The 18,592-nt window shown below is 51.5% G+C and overlaps 1 protein-coding gene across 1 annotated transcript in view; it reads right to left on the minus strand.

The window, feature by feature from the left end:
* Positions 1–1,563: 1,563 nt before the first annotated feature.
* The window catches only part of STK35 (serine/threonine kinase 35), a 41,496-nt gene continuing 24,467 nt past the window's right edge, over positions 1,564–18,592 (minus strand). The window contains exon 4 of the mRNA XM_022592828.3: positions 1,564–1,774. The gene's annotated coding sequence lies outside the window, so the exon portion shown is untranslated. The remainder of the gene's footprint in view (positions 1,775–18,592) is intronic.

Consider the following 18,592-nt stretch of genomic DNA (forward strand, 5'->3'; position numbering starts at 1 on the left):
AGGGCCTAGTCACCTCCTGCTGCCCTGCTGGATCCTGCTAAGCACAGCTAGCCATCTGCCCAGGAGGAGGAAGAGGACTTGAGAAAAGGCGGAAAGAATGTGAGCAAACATATTGCTGAGTTTGCAAGTCTGGGCTGATGCTGTGCTGGTCTCTCCTAAACTCCCAGGGCCGAAGGGCTGCGGCTCTGGGGGGGAAGCCCTCCTTGGTCACATACCAACTTAAATGCCCTCCAACATCTCCCCTATCCATCCTATGCTGGTTTAGAGAAAACAAACAAAAACAACTAAACACAAAAGAATTCCTTTTCCCTTCCTTGCTTTGCCGTAATGGGCTGAGAAGCCAGGTGAGGGGCAACAGGGACAGCTCTCCTTCTCCTGGCAAGGGGAGAGGACACCCCGCTTCAGAAGCCCAGGAGTAGGGAGGTTGCAAGAGTGGTTGGAGAACGGAAGAAAGGCTACAGACAGACACTGGAGGTGGGGTCACAGGGTCACAGCCAACAAGCCCACAGGCACCTAATGGCCATGGTCCACCCCATCAGCCAGGTCCATCCTTTCCCATCAGACATTTATACTGAGGGTAGCCCCTAACAGTAAGTCCCTGCAGTGAGGGAGATGATGCTCGGCACTGTCACCGTATGTGACACCATGGGGCCGGCACACAGGGCACACCCCTCACTGTGAGGAGATGACAGTGGCAGACAGTTCAGGACACCCTGTTCCTATGGCAATGGTCACAACTGGGTCTTGGGGACTCAGGCGGTGTCTGACGGCCTGGACATCTGGTGGGTACATCTGGGAAGACGACGATGCAGGAGGCAGGAGGTGATGGGTGCTGAGCTCACAGGAGTGACAGATGCCCGCCGAAGACCGAGCTGTGTCCCAGGCAGAGGTTTGGCACAGTTTTCTCTGGGAATCATCCTCTGGGAGGAAGATCACTAACAGAAAGGTAGGCTTGTAGAGCTGGGGTGGGCTGGCCGTTCAAACGCCAGGAAGTACGAGATGATCACCCTCTGTCCCTTCCCCCCTCAGAACTCCTGGTTTTAAAGGGCAGTAGAGGGAATGGATTCCCTCTGTAAGTTCTGGTGTGGCCCTGGGCTTCCAACTGCTTAAAGAGGACAAACCCAAAATACAGATCTTCTTTCTCGAGTTCTCCTGGCCAAGCCCTGGTCCTCCCCTTCCAGGTGGTTCTTGGCCTCTGATCATCTCCAAGGCCCAAGGGCCAGCCAGGAGCAGGCCACCAGGGAGTCCAGCAGTTCCTGCACCTGGTGGGGAGGCAGCACAGAGGCCTCCTTCTGGCTTCATGTCCCCCATTCCAGGAGAAATCCCCAAATTCTCCATGGAGGGGCAGGCCTTCTCTGGGGAAGTAAGGTGTTATAAGCAGAACTAAGAGATGGGTAAAAGAAAGGAGACAGGAAAAATAAAGGACAAAAACAAAATAGCTCCCTAACCCCTTATAAAAATTAAAAATGAAATTTATACATATGCTTTGTCCATACTAAGTTTCTTTAAGGAAATTGATGCCTGTCCACAGCATAGCTTCCTGTTCTTCTGAAGTCTTAATCGTTTAAATTTAAAAAAAAGGGGGGGTAGGAAGACAAAAAAATAAAAAATAAAAAAATTAAGCAAAACTAAAAGGAGGGGGAAAACCCAAACAAAAGCTTCACATTGCTGGAGATCCAGCTGTTGGGAGATCGCCAACCGGCCAAGCCACCGCCTGTACCCTCTGCCGTCCTCTGTGCGAGACATGATGAGACTGTGGGTCCCGAGGATCAACCTGAAAGACAGAAGGCAGGGAGAGTGGACGTGGGTCAGTGGGCATGGGGCACCTCCAAGCTCCAGAGCCCCCACTAGGTACCAGCACCCAACCCCGATAAACTCCGGAGCCGTGCTGTGCTGGGAGCCGGGGGAGTTGGGTTCTAAGCGCTCTCTATGGAGTGAATCCAGCCTCACTACAACCACCGCGCCATGGACACGTTATCCCCCTTTTCAGATAAACTGTGGTGTGGCTTAAGCACCACGCCCCAAGTCACATCACTGGAGGGGCAGACTCCAGCTGGAAACCCAGGCACGCTGACCCCAGCTACAAATCCGAGCACGAACCCCACCCCTCTGCCCTGGCTTCCCCGCACTGCTAGGAGAAAGATGCCCCAGGACCCAAGCGTTCTGTCCTTTGGCAGCCCGAGTTCCCTCACCCCCTCCCCCTCTGTGACCAATCATGCTGCACTGGAAGTTCACAGCAACCCTCTTACCCCATTTCAGAGACAAGAAAAGTGAGGCTCAGGCCTCTGAGAACCTGCACCAGGCTACCCACCCAGGTCACAGAGGGGCCAGAGTCCCACAGGCAGGGGTAGTGTTGGTCTCTGAGCCGCCCGCTGGGCCCCAGGCTGCAGGACACTGCCGTGCTTAGGAAGGAGGCTGCAGCCAGAACTGTGGTCCAGTCCACAGTCTCTGCCACCGGACTGTGGGCAAATTTGAGTCCTCTGGTTCTTTGGTCTTGTCACCTGTACCACATCACAGGTTACTACAAGGACCAAATGAACTAATACATGGAAAACTTACAACAGTGCCTGGCTGTACTGTTATTAGCTATTATTTGGGAATGGCCTTGGTGCCAGGCCTCAGAACGAGACCAGCAACCAGCCTTTCAGGGACCTGTTCTAATGGAGGTCTAGAATACAAGAACCCGCAGAGATTAGCCCTGGGCCAGCCCCCACCCTGCCCAGCCCAACTTTCCCAGTCTGAGCCTGATTAGAGCTAAGTATAGCCCTAATACTGGGCAGGCGGGCCACCCAGGGCAGCAATGCTCCGTGGCGACCCATGGTCTGTCTCATCAGAGTTTCCAAGTGCCCACTCTCATCCTGAATGACTTAATCAGACAGTCTTACTCAGTGTGTGTGAAATCCCCCCACTGGCTTCAAGGCTCAGTAAGCTCGCTGCAGCCCGACAGGTATGCCCCCCCCAGCCCTGCGTCCTCCCCACCATTGCCTGTCGCCTGTACAGTCATATCACACTGGCCTGTCATCCTCAGGTCCCAGGGAGATGCCTGGCTAGTCCTCACGAGAGGCAGCAGGGTACTGCAATATTGGACAGTTTTGCTTCTCCCGGTCAGCCTTCATTTCCTCCTCTGAGAAATGGGGGCTCGTTTTCGAGGTTTGAGTGGAATACCGGCTGTGAAGTACCTGGCCCACGGCAGGACCCAACTCCTCGACATCCCATCCTCTCCCAGCCATTTGTCCCCAACCAGAAATTATGAATGTGTCAGGCTTAACAGGCCGCGGTCCTCAGCCAGTGAACCATCCAAACTGCTTCCAGCCGGGCGAAGGTGCCACGGCAAGGACACGCACTCCACTGGAGGAGTATGACAAAGCCTTCTAGAAAGCAATTTGGCAACGTTTTCAGAGCTTCAAATGTATTTAGACCCTATAATTACACTTCTGGAAATCTAGTCTAACTGATTATCCTAAATACGAAAAGGACTTTATGAATAAAGATGTCCACTAAAGTAGTATTTAAATTGAGGTAATAATCGCAAATCCAAAAATGAGAGATTGAAGCAAATGACCCATCTACTCAATGATACATTACAGAGGAAATGAGAAAGCTGTGTGGCTTTTTTTTTTTTTTTTGCGGTACGCGGGCCTCTCACTGTTGCAGCCTCTCCCGTTGTGGAGCACAGGCTCCAGACGCGCAGGCTCAGCCGCCATGGCTCACGGGCCCAGCCGCTCTGCGGCATGTGGGATCTTCCCGGACCGGAGCACGAACCCGCGTCCCCTGCATCAGCAGGTGGACTCTCAACCACTGCGCCAACAGGGAAGCCCTGTGTGGCATTTTGAACAACAGTATGGCAGAAGCACTTCCATGGGTTAAGTGGAAAAAAGCAGGCTATGAAGTTCTGTGACATATGACCATATCTATGTAAAAAATAAAAACCTCCAAGTATAGGAAATCTGGCAAGAAAATACATCAAAATGTTACACTTACCATGGGTGGATTTTCCTCTTCCTCCACTCTCCCTCTGTATTTTTAATACTGAGTACACATCATACTGTCACACTTCACTTTTTTTTTTTGCGGTACGCGGGCCTCTCACTGTTGTGGCCTCTCCTGTTGTGGAGCACAGGCTCCGGACGTGCAGGCTCAGCGGCCATGGCTCACGGGCCCAGCCGCTCTGCGGCATGTGGGATCTTCCAGGACCGGGGCACAAACCCGGGTCCCCTGCATCGGCAGGCGGACTCTCAACCACTGCGCCACCAGGGAAGCCCCACACTTCACTTTTTAATGGGAAAAAAAAAGTGTACTTTAATGAATAAAGAAAGCTGGCAGCCCCATGAGAAAGGTCTCTGGAGTAGCGAGGGGTCCCAGAGACCAGACCCAGTCTCTTCTTTGGCCTCTTCCACACACAGTGGACAGTGGAGAATCTTCCACACCTCTCAGACGAGAGGCTAGACTGTGTGATTCTTTTCTCCACTGCACAGGTGAGGGGTGACTCAGGGTCCATGTGTGGAATCAAGTGGGGATGGATGATAAAGGCATTGGAAAAGTATTTGATCAAAGTATTTGATCTCAGGCCCAGCCTTTTATTCTACTGGTTCTGTTTCCCTGCCTGTTAATTCCCCTCAACAAACATCCTCTGGTGGGTCTTATATGCCAGTTTTGACTTGGAAAAATACAATCATCATGAGCACGTGCTGTGAGGGTCCAGCAGCCACCTCAAACTTAGTTTTATTCAGCAGGCCTACGGGCCTTCTCCCTGTTGCTTTCAGTAGATGAAGTAGAGCAACCAGAAGATTGGGGGAGGGAGGGCTTGGGGGAACCTTGCTATCTAAGATGCTAAGTCCTTGTGAGATACAAGAAAGGCCCGGGAAGTTGTATGGTCATGTGTGATTTGCTAAGATAATCTTTGGAACCAGTTATGACCTGTTTAACACTGCTTTCCTACCTCCCCTGGTTGGACCCAAGCTGAGGACAACCTCAAACGGATGACCATCACAGCAGGAAGGTGACGCACGGCAGCAGAAAAGCAGTGTCGACAGGGAGGCAGAAGTCTCTTTACATAATAAACTAGCAGAACAGACTGTGCCTGCAAAAGGTCACACCAAGCACCCAGCACTGAGAGAGTGCCTGACACCAGCGTCATGACCACTCTAACCCTGACTCCCCTGGCCAGGAAGCGGCTGACATTTCCCACAGGCTCCTCCACACTCCCTCCCTCCAGCTTTGGCACTGGCTCTGGCCCTCCTGGTAGGACGCCTCAGGATAGGTTTGCCTCCTTCTGCCCAGTGGGCAGGGACAAGAGAAATAGGGCTCCTTCTTCCACAGAGAGAACCCCGGCTTTGCATTCCTTTCCCGTCTTCCATTAGAGAAGGTGCACCTTCCCCCAGGGAGCCAATAGCTGCGACCTCCCTGGAAAGGGGGGTTGGGGGGGGCGGGGGGGGGCTTTCTACAGCTCCAGGTAGGAAGGGCTCAGACCACGTGGTTCTGGGGTAAAGCAGCAGCAGGCCCTCCCAGGCACCTGCTGGAACAATGAATGTTTTAGGTCCCAGCCCAGTGGGCCCTTGCCCTTTGTCCTAGTAGATGCCACACCTCCACTCCGACTGCCTGGGCTGTGGCTCGACTGCCTGATTGCCGGCGTCAGCCAGGACTTGCCATGTCCCTTTCAGTTGGAACGCTGACTTCTGACCACAGAGCCCTCCTAGAGGGCAAAGCCACCCCTCTGAGCACAATGAAAAACAGTGACGTGGTTAACCTCCAGGTGACGCCTATAGTGCACTCCCATCTCTCACCTGCCTGACAAGCTCATCCAGTGAGGAGTTAACAAGTGAACAGGCCCAGAGATGGAGCCACCTGGCCCACACCAGAGCAGCAGGACTGGCACTCAGCCCCATCTTCCCCGGTCTCACTGCCCACAGCCTTTCTACTACGAGCCTCCATTAAGTGCTTCCAGAGCCGGCTCCACCGTGGCTCTAACAGCCTGCATTTGAGACGGTTCCCTGCGGGAAAGGTGTCCAGGAAGGTGCTGGCAAATGCTTCCCTTTCTTAGTTCAGCTCTCGGACTAAGTTCCCTCAGTACATCCGAGCTCCTTATTTCTCTATGATGATCGTAACAGCAATCACTTACTCAGCATTGAATATGTGCAGGCATGTTCTACAATGGATAAAGGTAGGACACTTTTATATGTAACAACTTGGTAAAGCTGTGTAGGAGGACTGACAGCCTTACCAAGTTGTTACATATAAAAGTGTCCTACCTTTATCCATTGTCTCCCAGTGAGCCATGCCCTGCTGTATCCTGGGCCTGCCGCTTGCAGCCATGAGAGCGTGTGTCCTCGTTGTGCTGCGTGGGCTGCAGGTTGGGCTCAGCTGACACACATAGAGCCCACCTCCTCTTGGTGACATTCGTCCACTTTAAGGGAGACTCAGGTTCTGCTTGAAAGCCTGTAGAAGAGGGACCTCACCATCCTGCTGTTCTGTTTGGAAGGGCCCTGGTGCAGGAGCTGGAGTCGCCCTCCCACCCTAACCCCCCATCACAGCGCCCAGGCCACTTTTGCCTGGGAAGCCCGCATAGCAACCCTGTGCTGCCTTCTGGTTAGGGTGTTTCCTCAATCGAGAAGGAGCCTACAAAGCTCGTCTTGATTCTCAGTACTCCTTGGGTCCTGAGAATCTGAATGTTGAGGATATTCCCCCAGAAAAACTCACGTGACTTACACACACTGAGATGCTTCCTGTGCCTTCAAGGGGATTGCTGTGTGTGCATCCTTGGAGTTAGAAGGACCCTGGGTAAGGACCCCTGGTCCCAAGCTCCTCAGCACATGAAGAAACCAGGTCCCCAGAGAAGAGTGGGGAGAGCTCGATGAGACTGGAAGCCGGCTTTCCCACCTGTACTCTCAACACTGGGCAGGTCAGTGTCTCTTTTTAACAACAAGAACAAAAACAACAACAAAATATATATATATATATATATATATATATATATTTTTTTTTTTTAATGTATGTATGTATGGCTGCATTGGGTCTCCGTTGCTGCGCACAGGCTTTCTCTAGTTGTGGTGAGCGGGGGCTACTCTTCATTGTGGTGCACAGGCTTCTCATTGCAGTGGCTTCTCTTGTTGAGGAGCACAGGCTCTAGGCGCACGGGCTTCAGTAGTTGTGGCACGCAGGGTTAGTTGCTCCACGGCACGTGGGATCTTCCCGGACCAGGGCTCGAACCCGTGTCCCCTGCATTGGCAGGCAGATTCTTAACCACTGCGTCACCAGGGAAGTCCCAGTGTGTCTTAAGAGGCTGCCATGCGGGGGTACACTCCTCTGGTTGTGTCTGTGTTGTCACAGCCGGGGTGACAGTGTGCCTTTCAGAGAACTCACTGGGCACTTGCTCTGGACGAGCATAAGTAGGTGAGGAGGATGTGAAAGATGGGAGGGGTGACTTCTCAGGCAAAGGACAAGTCCTCTGGCTGCACAAGGGCAGGTGCTTAGTTCCTCATGGGGCTGCCCTGTCCTACTGCCTGTTTCCATAGTCCATGTCCTTCCATTGTGGAGAATGGGAGGCCACCAGGTATGAACTCCACCACCTCTTGAGCCACTTGTCAGCTAAGGAGAGTTGTTGGACATTTCTGCCATTTTGCAGATGGCTGGGTGTGGAAGGAGGCCACAGGGGTTCTTTAACATCTGGGAAGTCCAAAGAGTTGAGGCCAAACCCAAGTCTTCCAGTCTTTCTCATTAACCTCTTACTGTGGCTGACTTAGACTGGGGACATTCTCTGAAGCCAGGCCGGCTCCAGCTAGCTGCAGCTGGATTTCAAGCTCCCTTTCCAGATGAAACAGTCTGTGTTTGCAGACTGCGGGCTGTGTCCTTCCCCTGTGAGGGCCGACCTCCTGTGCGGAAGTGGGTACGGGGGGAGTCACGGAGGAGCCTCCTGGTTCTGTCACTGATAGGCTGTGTTGTGTCAGGAAAACCCTTCCTCCCCGTGTGCCCATTTCGCCCACTGGGCTCTGAGGGTAGGGTGGGGACACAGTGGAGCGCGGGAGAAAAATAGCGCCAGTGAAACCCCAGCCGCTCCCTTCGCAGCCACTGGGGGCTGGAGAGGTGGCCGACCTCCTGGGGTGGGCTGAGCATCCCTCTGTGCACCTGGCTTGTTGGGATGTTTGGTAGGAACTCAACCAAAGGCAGGGGTTTTATAGCCATATTTTTATGTTAAACTCCTGTCGTGCTGAATGAATGATTCCGTGAAGTTTGTGAATTAACTTTTTTTTTTTTTTTTTGCGGTACACGGGCCTCTCACTGTTGTGGCCTCTCCCGTTGTGGAGCACAGGCTCCGGACGCGCAGGCTCAGCGGCCATGGCTCACGGCCCCAGCCGCTCCGCAGCATGTGGGATCTTCCCGGACCGGGGCACGAACCCACGTCCCCTGCATCGGCAGGCGGACTCTCAACCACTGCGCCACCAGGGAAGCCCGTGAATTAACTTTTTATTGCCATATGCTAACTCCCGATTCCTATCAGTCACCCAGTATTCGAGCTCCTTCTGTGCTTGGCAACCTGAGAGTCTTCAGAGGAGCAGAGGGTTGTCCCTGTACCCCAGGAAGCTTGTAGTTAGGGGGTGGTGAGAGGACACACAGCATGGTTAGTGGGGGGTCTGTGGTCTTCCTGTGCCTACTCACCAGAGAACAGAGAAGAGTCCCTACCGAGGCTGGGTCCCTGGGAATGCTTCCTGGAGGAGGTGTGCACCATCCGAGCTGACGGCAAGGGGAAGGGGGGTGCAACCAGACTCGCAGTTCCTGAGGCCCGAAGCAGGAAGGACACTGTCTCCTCCAGGGAAGACTAACATGAGGCCAATTTATATCTTGTCTGGAATTTTTGCCTGAGCGAATGACTTTTGTGAGGTTTTTGGTTTTGGGGATGTGATTTAAGGCTGCCATCGCAGCGTGATTAAGTACCTCCTGGTATCTCACTGACACCGTTACACAGACTGTCACTGGGCTTCACACCCTGCAAGGTAGACATTTCCACATTGTAGGTTAAGAAAACAGACTTGATAAAGATGAGAGCTAGTAATTGGCTGAGCTGGGGTTTAAACCTTAGATCTTCCCGCTCCAAAGCCCAAGCCCTTGACAGAGCACCAGACTACCTGTACTCTTTGAATGGTACTCCCGCCACACTGGGGACCTGCTCCTGCACTTCTGCCTTGTTTTGGTCCCCTGGTCAGGGCTCAGAGACCGCAAACACAGCACCACGGCCTTCCAGGTTGTTGTCCCTATCTGCTGTGAAGCTCCTGCTGGGTAAGCTTCGGGGCTCTCTGACCTCCCATCCCTTACCCTAATGCCATTCCCCTTCTGTAGACCTGGAGACTGAAGGCACCATTATCCCATTTATAATGTCTACTTCATTTTCTTTTACCCTGATGACAGGACCTCATATGCTGTGCCATGAGCCACCCACAGCACAGTCGTCCCTGGTTTTGCCCTACTGTGAGCACCACTGTTGCTTAGCTGAGCCTTAGAGGAATGATGCACCAAGCCTGGCTCCCTGGCCTCAGTCCCTCTGACAGATTAGAGCAGACAGTAGTGCCAGAGCCGCTGATTCCCCCAGGGTGGTATGTTGATATCTGAGTATGAAAAGCCAGCTGTCTGGTGTATGAAACAAATGAAAAATGACTCATTTTGAAGCTAATCTTGCTTAGAAGGAGAGGCCTGCCCTCTGTGACCCTGAGATTACCTTGCCTCTGGGCTTCTCCAGCATGATATGCTGAAAATAAGTAACCTGAGCCTCAGTTTGCTCATCTGTAAAATGGGGATAATTCCTACGCGGTCCTTTGCCTGGACAAAGGAGGCTTTGCATATCAGGCCTTGCATAGTATCTAGTTTATCACAGGCATCATCAACTACAGTGATAAGACCAGGCTGGATGTTAGGGGAGCTTTGGTAAGGGTGAGTTCTTGGCTTCCCGCCCAGTAAACCACAACTTGAGTATGCTAGTCAGATGACTTTCTTTCCTGTTAAATAGGTGAGAGGCAGAGAGGAATAGAGAAAACTAGACTTTAGATTTGGATCCCAGTTAACCATTTACTACCCATTTAACCTTTTGCAACTTGCTAAGTAACTTCTGAGACTAAAATTCCTCATCCGTGGGGAGAGCCTTTTTCATAGATAGACGTGTCTGTATAAAGTAAAGAGTATTGTGAGGACTCTTGTTCAGCGTTCCTGCTTACCCTAGCACAGAGCACAGACTCGAGTGCCACCCTGAAGCCTGCAGGAGCCCTCCTGAGGAGCACCCACCTCCTGAGTGGTCACCTGGGGAACTGGCCCGCCCTTTGAACGAGTAGCTGTGACACTTTTGTGCGAAGCCACAGAAAATTGGTCCTCTCAAACAGCCACGTGGTATTTCTGATTTCTAGGTCCCTGGACTTCAAAAAGTCCACCTTTAGGGGACTTCCCTGGCGGTCCAGTGGTTAAGACTTCGCCTTCCAATGTCCCACATGCCTCACGGCCAAAAAACCAAAACATAAAACTGAAGCGATATTGTAACAAATTCAATAAGGATTTTAAAACTGGTCCACATAAAAAAAAAAAAAAATCCACCTTTAGGCCTGAGCAGGTCGAAAGGTGCTGAGGGTGCTTCTGCCACCATCTGGCTGTCCTTGGGGCATTCTGGTAAAGGTGTGGCAGTGGAGAGCTACCCTTCCCTTCCCCCTCCACCGTCAGCTTCACTGCCCTCATTCTTAAATCTCGCACTTTGAAAACACAGGAGAGAAAGTTCCTGAATTAAACTTTGACTCCGGATAAGTTATACATAGTTGAGTGTGTGACCCCCCTAGACACCAAAAAGACCATCAACACAACTAATAACAAGGTAGAGCTCCCTGACTGCCCCACTGCTGGGGATCCTCATTCCTTACAGCTGACCCCAGAGCGGAACTGGCAGCATCCCCATTTGCTAGGAAGGAAAAGGAGGCTCGGATAATGTAAACTGCTAGTGAGTGGCAGAGCTCAAATCTGAACCCAGGACTGTTCACCACAGCCTGCACTGGAGTAAAAGTGCGGAGTTAAAGCTTAGCTGTGGGATTTCCCTGGTTGCACAGTGGTTAAGAATCCGCCTGCCAATGCAGGGGACACGGGTTCGAGCCCTGATCCAGGAAGATCTCACATGCCGCGGAGCGACTAAGCCCATATGCCACAACTACTGAGCCTGCGCTCTAGAGCCCGCGAGCCACAACTACTGAGCCCGCGTGCCACCACTACTGAAGCCCACGCACCTAGAGCCTGTGCTCCACAACAAGAGAAGCCACTGCAATGAAAAGCCCTTGCACTGCAACAAAGAGTAGCCCCCGCTCGCCGCAACTAGAGAAAGCCTACACACAGCAATGAAGACCCAATGCAGCCAAAAATAAATAACTTTAAAAAAAATTAAAATAAAATAAAGCTTAGCTGTGGCTCCCAGAGATTTTTAAATCCTGTGGTTGCCAAACTTACACATTTTGAAGGACAGTACAATTTCAAAGCCGGGGGTGGGGGTAGGAGATGGAAGAACAGTTTTTTAAACCACTCCCATACACTTTCATCGTCATTTCATCAAAGAAATGACATTTTGACCAAGGTAGGAAGGCCATACTTTTAGAATAAAGGGTAATCTTTTGTTCACCCAGCCATTCCCAGTCTGCGAGCTGAAGACATGGGGAGGGAGTTGGCCGTGGGAGCCCACTGGGTCCCCAGCCCCATGGCTGCCTGCTCCCACCTCAGCTTTCCCCAGCCTCTGTTCTCCAACCTGCTGATGGCCTTAATGGGAGCAGTTTGGTTCCTCAGTCTCCTTGGACAGAAAGGACAACTGCTTGGCTGGCAGAGGAACTTGCCAGAAGGCTGCTCACCACCTGGTTGGCACTGCATCCCCCGTTGTGCTCTGGACCCCAGACCCATGCAGAGGTACCTCAGCCAAGCCTTCTGGAAGCCTTCTCTGAGGGAATCTGTTTATAGGTGAAGGGATTAAATGGGTTTTAAACTCCACTTAGGCTCTTTTTGTCTCTCTAGGAAGGGATTTTACATTACAAAGTTACATGTTAAAAGCAGGAGCTTTGGAGTGAGTCAGACCTAGGTTCAACCCTTTTCTCTACCACTTACTAGCCATGCACATCTTGTCTCTGAACTTTAATTTCCTCATCTCTAGAACTGGGGCAACAGCAGCTCCTACCTAGTAGGGTGGTTGAGAGAGATGAGGCAGTAGATGTAAAACACTTGGGTCCATGACACAGCCCACAACTACTGAGCCTGCGCACCATAACTACTGAAGCCCGTGCGCCTAGAGCCTGTGCTCCTCAACAAGAGAAGCCACTGCAATGAGAAGCCCACGCACCACAATGAAGAGTAGCCCCCGCTCGCCACAACTAGAGAAAGCCTGCGCGCAGCAACGAAGACCCAACGCAGCCAAAGATAAATATATATATATATATATATATATTTATTTAAATTTTTTTTTTTTTTTTTTTAAAGAGACACTGACCCGCCCAGTGTTGAGAGTACAGGTAGGAAAGCCGGCTTCCAGTCTCATCGAGCTCTCCCCACTCTTCTCTGGGGATCTGGTTTCTTCATGTGCTGAGGGGCTTGGGACCAGGGGTCCTTACCCAGGGTCCTTCTAACTCCAAGGATGCACACACAGCAATCCCCTTGAAGGCACAGGAAGCATCTCAGTGTGTGTAAGTCACGTGAGTTTTTCTGGGGGAATAATATCCTCAACATTCAGATTCTCAGGACCCAAGGAGTACTGAGAATCAAGACGAGCTTTGTAGGCTCCTTCTCGATTGAGGAAACACCCTAACCAGAAGGCAGCACAGGGTTGCTATGCGGGCTTCCCAGGCAAAAGTGGCCTGGGCGCTGTGATGGGGGGTTAGGGTGGGAGGGCGACTCCAGCTCCTGCACCAGGGCCCTTCCAAACAGAACAGCAGGATGGTGAGGTCCCTCTTCTACAGGCTTTCAAGCAGAACCTGAGTCTCCCTTAAAGTGGACGAATGTCACCAAGAGGAGGTGGGCTCTATGTGTGTCAGCTGAGCCCAACCTGCAGCCCACGCAGCACAACGAGGACACACGCTCTCATGGCTGCAAGCGGCAGGCCCAGGATACAGCAGGGCATGGCTCACTGGGAGACAGGGAGTGGACAGAGCTTAAAGCCAGGATGGCATGTGGATGCAAACACATGGCAGCTTTATCTCTAGAATGTCCCAAGTTCAGTCAGGGCAGCGACTGGTTCTATGCAAACTGCAGCAAGCAGTCACTGTGAAGCTCCTAGATAAGGAGACTCGGTCATATTTTAGCAGTGGCCGTGGTGTCACCATTGCTGACTTGCTTGATATTGTTTTAAACCTTCCGAATCCCTGAAGTGTGCTGCCCAAAATGCTAGTATTTAAGTTTGCCAAATGCACAAAAAGAAGAATCATTGGGCAAGACCTAAGATTCTGAGATTTGGAGGTCTCTGGGGATCTGCACCCTGAGTCACCATCTATGTCTGAGGATGCAGATCCAATTAAACCCGGTCTTTTTGGCCTTGGGAAGTCACCAGGCTGTCAGGGCCTGGGGGTTGGTGTGTCTCTTAACCAACTCAGTTGGTAAACAGGTATGGGTGGAACTCACTCAAGACAAACTAAGGGGGAACTTTTTGTCTCCAGAAACAGCCCTGGTAATTGGCAGTCAGTTGCGGGGATACCCTAATTCCCTTCCTCAACTTATTAAGTGTGGGGATGAAATGAAGGCTGCCAACAGCCTCAACTGGCCCCCAAAGAGACTGGGGTTCAGCTGCGGCTGCTGTGATTAGCAGAGAAAGGGCTTAGGGGGAGGCTGGGCTGCTGGGAGAGATCTCCTCCCCTCTTGGGCCCTTAGCCAGGAGGAAGATGTCTAAGGAGTTGTCAGAGCTAAAGGGGAGAGGTGGCTCCTCTATACGGGGACGGGACAATTTGTGGTTGTGGACGGCGTGGCTCAGACAAGGTCATGCCCAGAGTGGTTGGGGCCGAAGGAGACCATATGGACTCTGGTTACAGCAAGCAGTCCAAAGCCCAGTGTGCTGAGGGGAACTCACTGGGGGCACTTGCTAAGGGGTTTGGCGCTCTCTTAGGGAAAAGAAGGGCACTGCAAATTGTCAGTGAGAAGTGAAGCAGAAACGAATGATTAACCTATGAGATCCGGCAAAAATAGAACAAGGGAGCTACACAGAGGCAGCCACCATTTTACTGAACTCCCACTGTGTGTTAGGAGTTGCACTGGGTACTTTGGTTCTTGTGCATTTTGTCCTTACAACAGCATACAGTGAGCATCACTGTTAAAGGAGCATCATTTAATGGATTAGGAAATGGGGGCCCAGAAAAGTTAGATGACTTGCCCAAGGCACCCTGCTGATAAGAGGCAGAGAGGTGATTCAAACCTAGGTTAATCGGCATATCAGATTCAAAAGCAAAAATGGAAGCACAGGGTCTGTAATTGCCCTGGTCAGTGGTGGCCCTTTCTCCCCTCCTGTGCTCGGGCAGGTGCCAGGGCAGTCTTGCACCTTCTGGAGACTGGCACTGTCAGGTGCAGCATCTCATCTCCCTCCCCTGGGGGGCTAACAGCTCTCCCCTCATTGTGACCGACTCATCTGCCAAAAATCCAGCCTTGTACATCACCGCCACCTTTTTTGTAGGATGAAGTTCACCTTTCTTAGGCTGACATTCAAGGCTCTTGGCAACTTGGCACTACTTCACTCTCCAACTTGAGCCTCTGCGTGAACCAAACCAAAGATCTGCTCTTTCCACAAATTCTCAGTGTTCTGCTTTTGCTCACACTGTGTCTCCTGCTTAGAAGACCCTTGTCTGCTCTCCATTCTTCAAGGGCCATCTTAAGTCACACGTCATACAGGTTGCTGTTACTTCTTCAACAAAAAGCCAGTACTTGGTCCTCTGAGCTCCTGGGAGCACTGAGACAGTACCGTGCTGCAACATCTTTGGAAGCTCGATGGAAAAGAGCACGGACACCCGAGCTTTAGCCTGGAGCTGGCACGCGCTAGCCACGTGGCCAGTGGGGCAAATCACTCTCTGGAGTGGGAGCAGGGCGGACACCGTACCTAGGATGCACGTGAGCATTCAACGAGACAGTAAACGGGAAGAGTATGAACCTGGCAAACAGCCCGGGCTCAGTAAGTTTAGGTAAGAGAAAGTGCTCCCTGGCACCTCCCCACCATGCCTTACAGATGATAAAGGCTCCAGGCTGTAGCAGGCTTGATCCTACACAGAAACAAGTGCATGCAAGACCCCCAGCAAGCTGCAAAAGCTCTCCGCAAAAGCTCTCCTTAAGCATTTGCTAAACAAGTGCAAAAAAGGACTCTCCTGGGTTCCTGAAAGGAGGTCTGGTGGAAGGCAGGGGGGCCATCCTCCACCCCAAGGCCTATACAGAATTCAAACCAAGGCACGGCAGGACAGCTGAAGGACTGTCCTTAAGGGAAGGGCCACCCCTCTGCTCCTGGTAGAGACCTTCTCCCTCTACCTCCGTCCCCAGTACTCCTTTCCTTAACCCAAAATAGAAAGTATTTCCCAATTTACAAATTAAAGTGGCTCTCAAAATCAATTTTATAGCCAGCAATCATGGTTCTAATGTTATGTAACTATTAAAAAAAAACAAAACCAGTGAGATGCCAGCGCTAGAAAGCTGCTCTTTGGCAGAACCACCAGCCTGCCCATGTGACAGCACAGGTTTTCAGCTCTAAAAAGCAAAAGTAAATACAAAAACAAAATGCTATGTCCTTGAGACATAATTACAGCAGAATGAATATGCAAATACAGACTCAGAAGAGTAAGATACATCAGTCAACTAATGAGAAGCTGATTACAAAGGGGGTTAGAACAAAACACAGCAAGACTCAGCCATCAAATAAAGGCTGTGAAGGCAACCCTGGGTCTATGGAGGTCACTCCGTGCCCATGAAGGCGCTTTACGTTCAGTGGTTTTTTTTGGGGGGGGGGTGAGGGGGAGCCAAGAACCTGCATATATTCTGAGATACAACTTCTAGCTCTGTTACCAGCATGGCCAACAACTGGTATGAAAGAACGGCAGGACTCAACAGCTGTGGAGTACCTACTGCATACCCAGCACCCCTAGGCTAGTTTTACATGAATTTTTCATTTACTCACAAAAAGCCTATGGGTAAGTGCTGGCAACCCCACTTTATAAATGAGGACTCCAAGACTCAGAGAGATGCCTAAGGTTTAGATGGACTGAGGCCGGGAGCAATATTTATCTCCACGGCCCACACCAGGCACACAGTAGGTACTTAATACATGCCTGGAAAGAATAAGTGAAGTTTCCCAGTCTGGTTCAAAGCCACGTCTAAGACTCCACTCAGAGACGTAAGCCCAACTCCAACCCCACTGCTTCCCCCTTTCCTATGCCTGCTGCCCCTCAACTTCCCCTTCCTCTAACAGTGACCTCCTGTCCTATCACAGCGGCCTCGCAGGGATCTGTTATGTCTCTGAATGACTCTCCGGAGGGCACCCCTACACGCTCACTGTTATCATGGCTTAGAAGCCCACTTCCCCAGGACCTGGGAAGCCCGAGGAGAAGTTCAATTGTTTTCCTCCTCCTCCTCCCCCCAGGAGCAGATGGCCACAGGGCCTCACCTCATCCTCAAGACAAATGCACAAGGCAGAAACTAAGCAAGAATTAGAGGAGTCCCCGTCCTAGAACCACACCCACTGTGGAACTCGAACGCACCGGGGCTGAGGGATGAGGGGAAAGAGGACCACCTTTTATACTCTGGTTTTCTGGATGAGGAAACGACGACCTACAGGGCGTGACCTGTCCAAAGCCCCGTGCTACGTAAGTACAGAAGACAGAGCCCCAATTAGAACCTGGCAGGTCCTCCTAGTTCTCAGACCTCGATGCAAGCTTTCTAAGGGTAGAACTGCAGGATGCTAGGCAGATGGTGTCTTTACCCTCTTCTGCCAGAGCAGTTTTCAAACCTGAGCGTGCCATCAGCATCACCTGGAGGTTCCTGTTGAAACACTCACCCCCAGCTTCCAGCTCTGTAGGTCTGAGGTGGCGTCAGAAATATGTTTTTTTTTTTTTTTGCGGTACGCGGGCCTCTCACTGTTGTGGCCTCTCCCGTTGCGGAGCACAGGCTCCGGACGCGCAGGCTCAGCGGCCATGGCTCACGGGCCCAGCCGCTCCGCAGCATGTGGGATCTTCCCGGACCGGGTCACGAACCCGTGTCCCCTGCATTGGCAGGCGGACTCTCAACGACTGAGCCACCAGGGAAGCCCAGAAATACGTTATTTTTAAGAAGTTTCCTGGAGATGCTGCCAGTCTGGGGACCACACTTTGAGAACCAACAGTGCTGAAGTTTGTTGTGGTCACCGTGTGTGTGCTGGGGGGGTGCGAGCTGGTGAGGGGGAGCAGGGAGGAATGTGGCAATAGCATGTTGATGTCTTCAAGGTCACAGGATAGACTCTGGATCTGTTAAGTTAGAAAACTTCTTACTCCTGACACCCTCAGTTCCTTCCACTGATAAAATGGAAGCAATCTTTCTAAACTTTACCCAGGGTGTGTAACATGAGCCTGTGGATTCTGAAGAGGCACATCTGGGTCTGCCTATGTCATCACTATCGTATGACCATCTCAACGAAATTCTAAGAGTAGGTGGGAAACTGGACTTCTGGGGACAGGTGTCCCCCTGCTATAGGACTTCCAAAACACTGGGCTGGAGTGATGTGCTCCCGAAGGCTCTCCATGCTACACCTGGTTGGTGCCCATGCCCCGAGATGCTCAGGGTCGGGGAGGGAGGAGGCTCTCTGGATCACCTCAGTGGTGACATCTGGATTTCAGTTTAGGCAACTGGCCTAAACTCCCAAGCAATTTTTTTTTGGAAGGTGAAAGTCACCCTGTTCTTTGGTCTCGGGTGTGGTACATTCACACTCATTTCCGCTGTCCCATGAAACCAAGGGTTCCTTCCAAACATTCATCACATCCAAGCCTGCAATCTGGTTACTAACAACAAATGAGTCTTTAGTTGTCACTTCCAGCTCTCCTTATGTCTGGTACAAGGCTGGGCTGGGCTGGAAAGGCCCATGTATTCTGCCAAGATCTGACAGCACTACCCTTTTTTCAGTCCATGCCTTAGCTTTGCCCTAGACTGGAACTCTCTGGGAGGACATGCCTTAGACATGTACGAAAAAAGCAGAAAGGAAAAAAACAAAAGGGTGCTGTACATGACATTTAAGGGCTTCCTTTTTACAAAAGGATGGAAGTAAACACGGAATGAGTCAATTGGCTCCCATCATCTGTGTCTTTCCCACTGGAACAGAGGGTCAATACCAAAATCCAACACGATGTACCAGAGCCCACCTGCCTTCCACTGCTGCTCCGGTGCCAGGCCTTGGAATTATAAAAAGCCAAGGTTACCTACCATTCATAAGATTACCTGCCCAGGCCCCACTTCTGGCTCCTTTATGCAGCCTGGGAAAATAGAAGCATTTTCATCTTCTTCATTATGCCCTAAGGTGTGCCTGGGTGGCTCTAATCCATTCCTCCTGAGTCCCTAGACATCACTTCCTTTTACAAAGAAACAAAATACAGAATTCTGACCTGTGTACAGTGCAGGC

This window comes from Delphinapterus leucas, chromosome 15, assembly GCF_059928025.1.
Source record: "Delphinapterus leucas isolate spDelLeu-1000000601 "Yukka" chromosome 15, BTC_Dleu_Yukka2, whole genome shotgun sequence".
In the NCBI taxonomy this organism is placed as follows: Eukaryota; Metazoa; Chordata; class Mammalia; order Artiodactyla; family Monodontidae; genus Delphinapterus; species Delphinapterus leucas.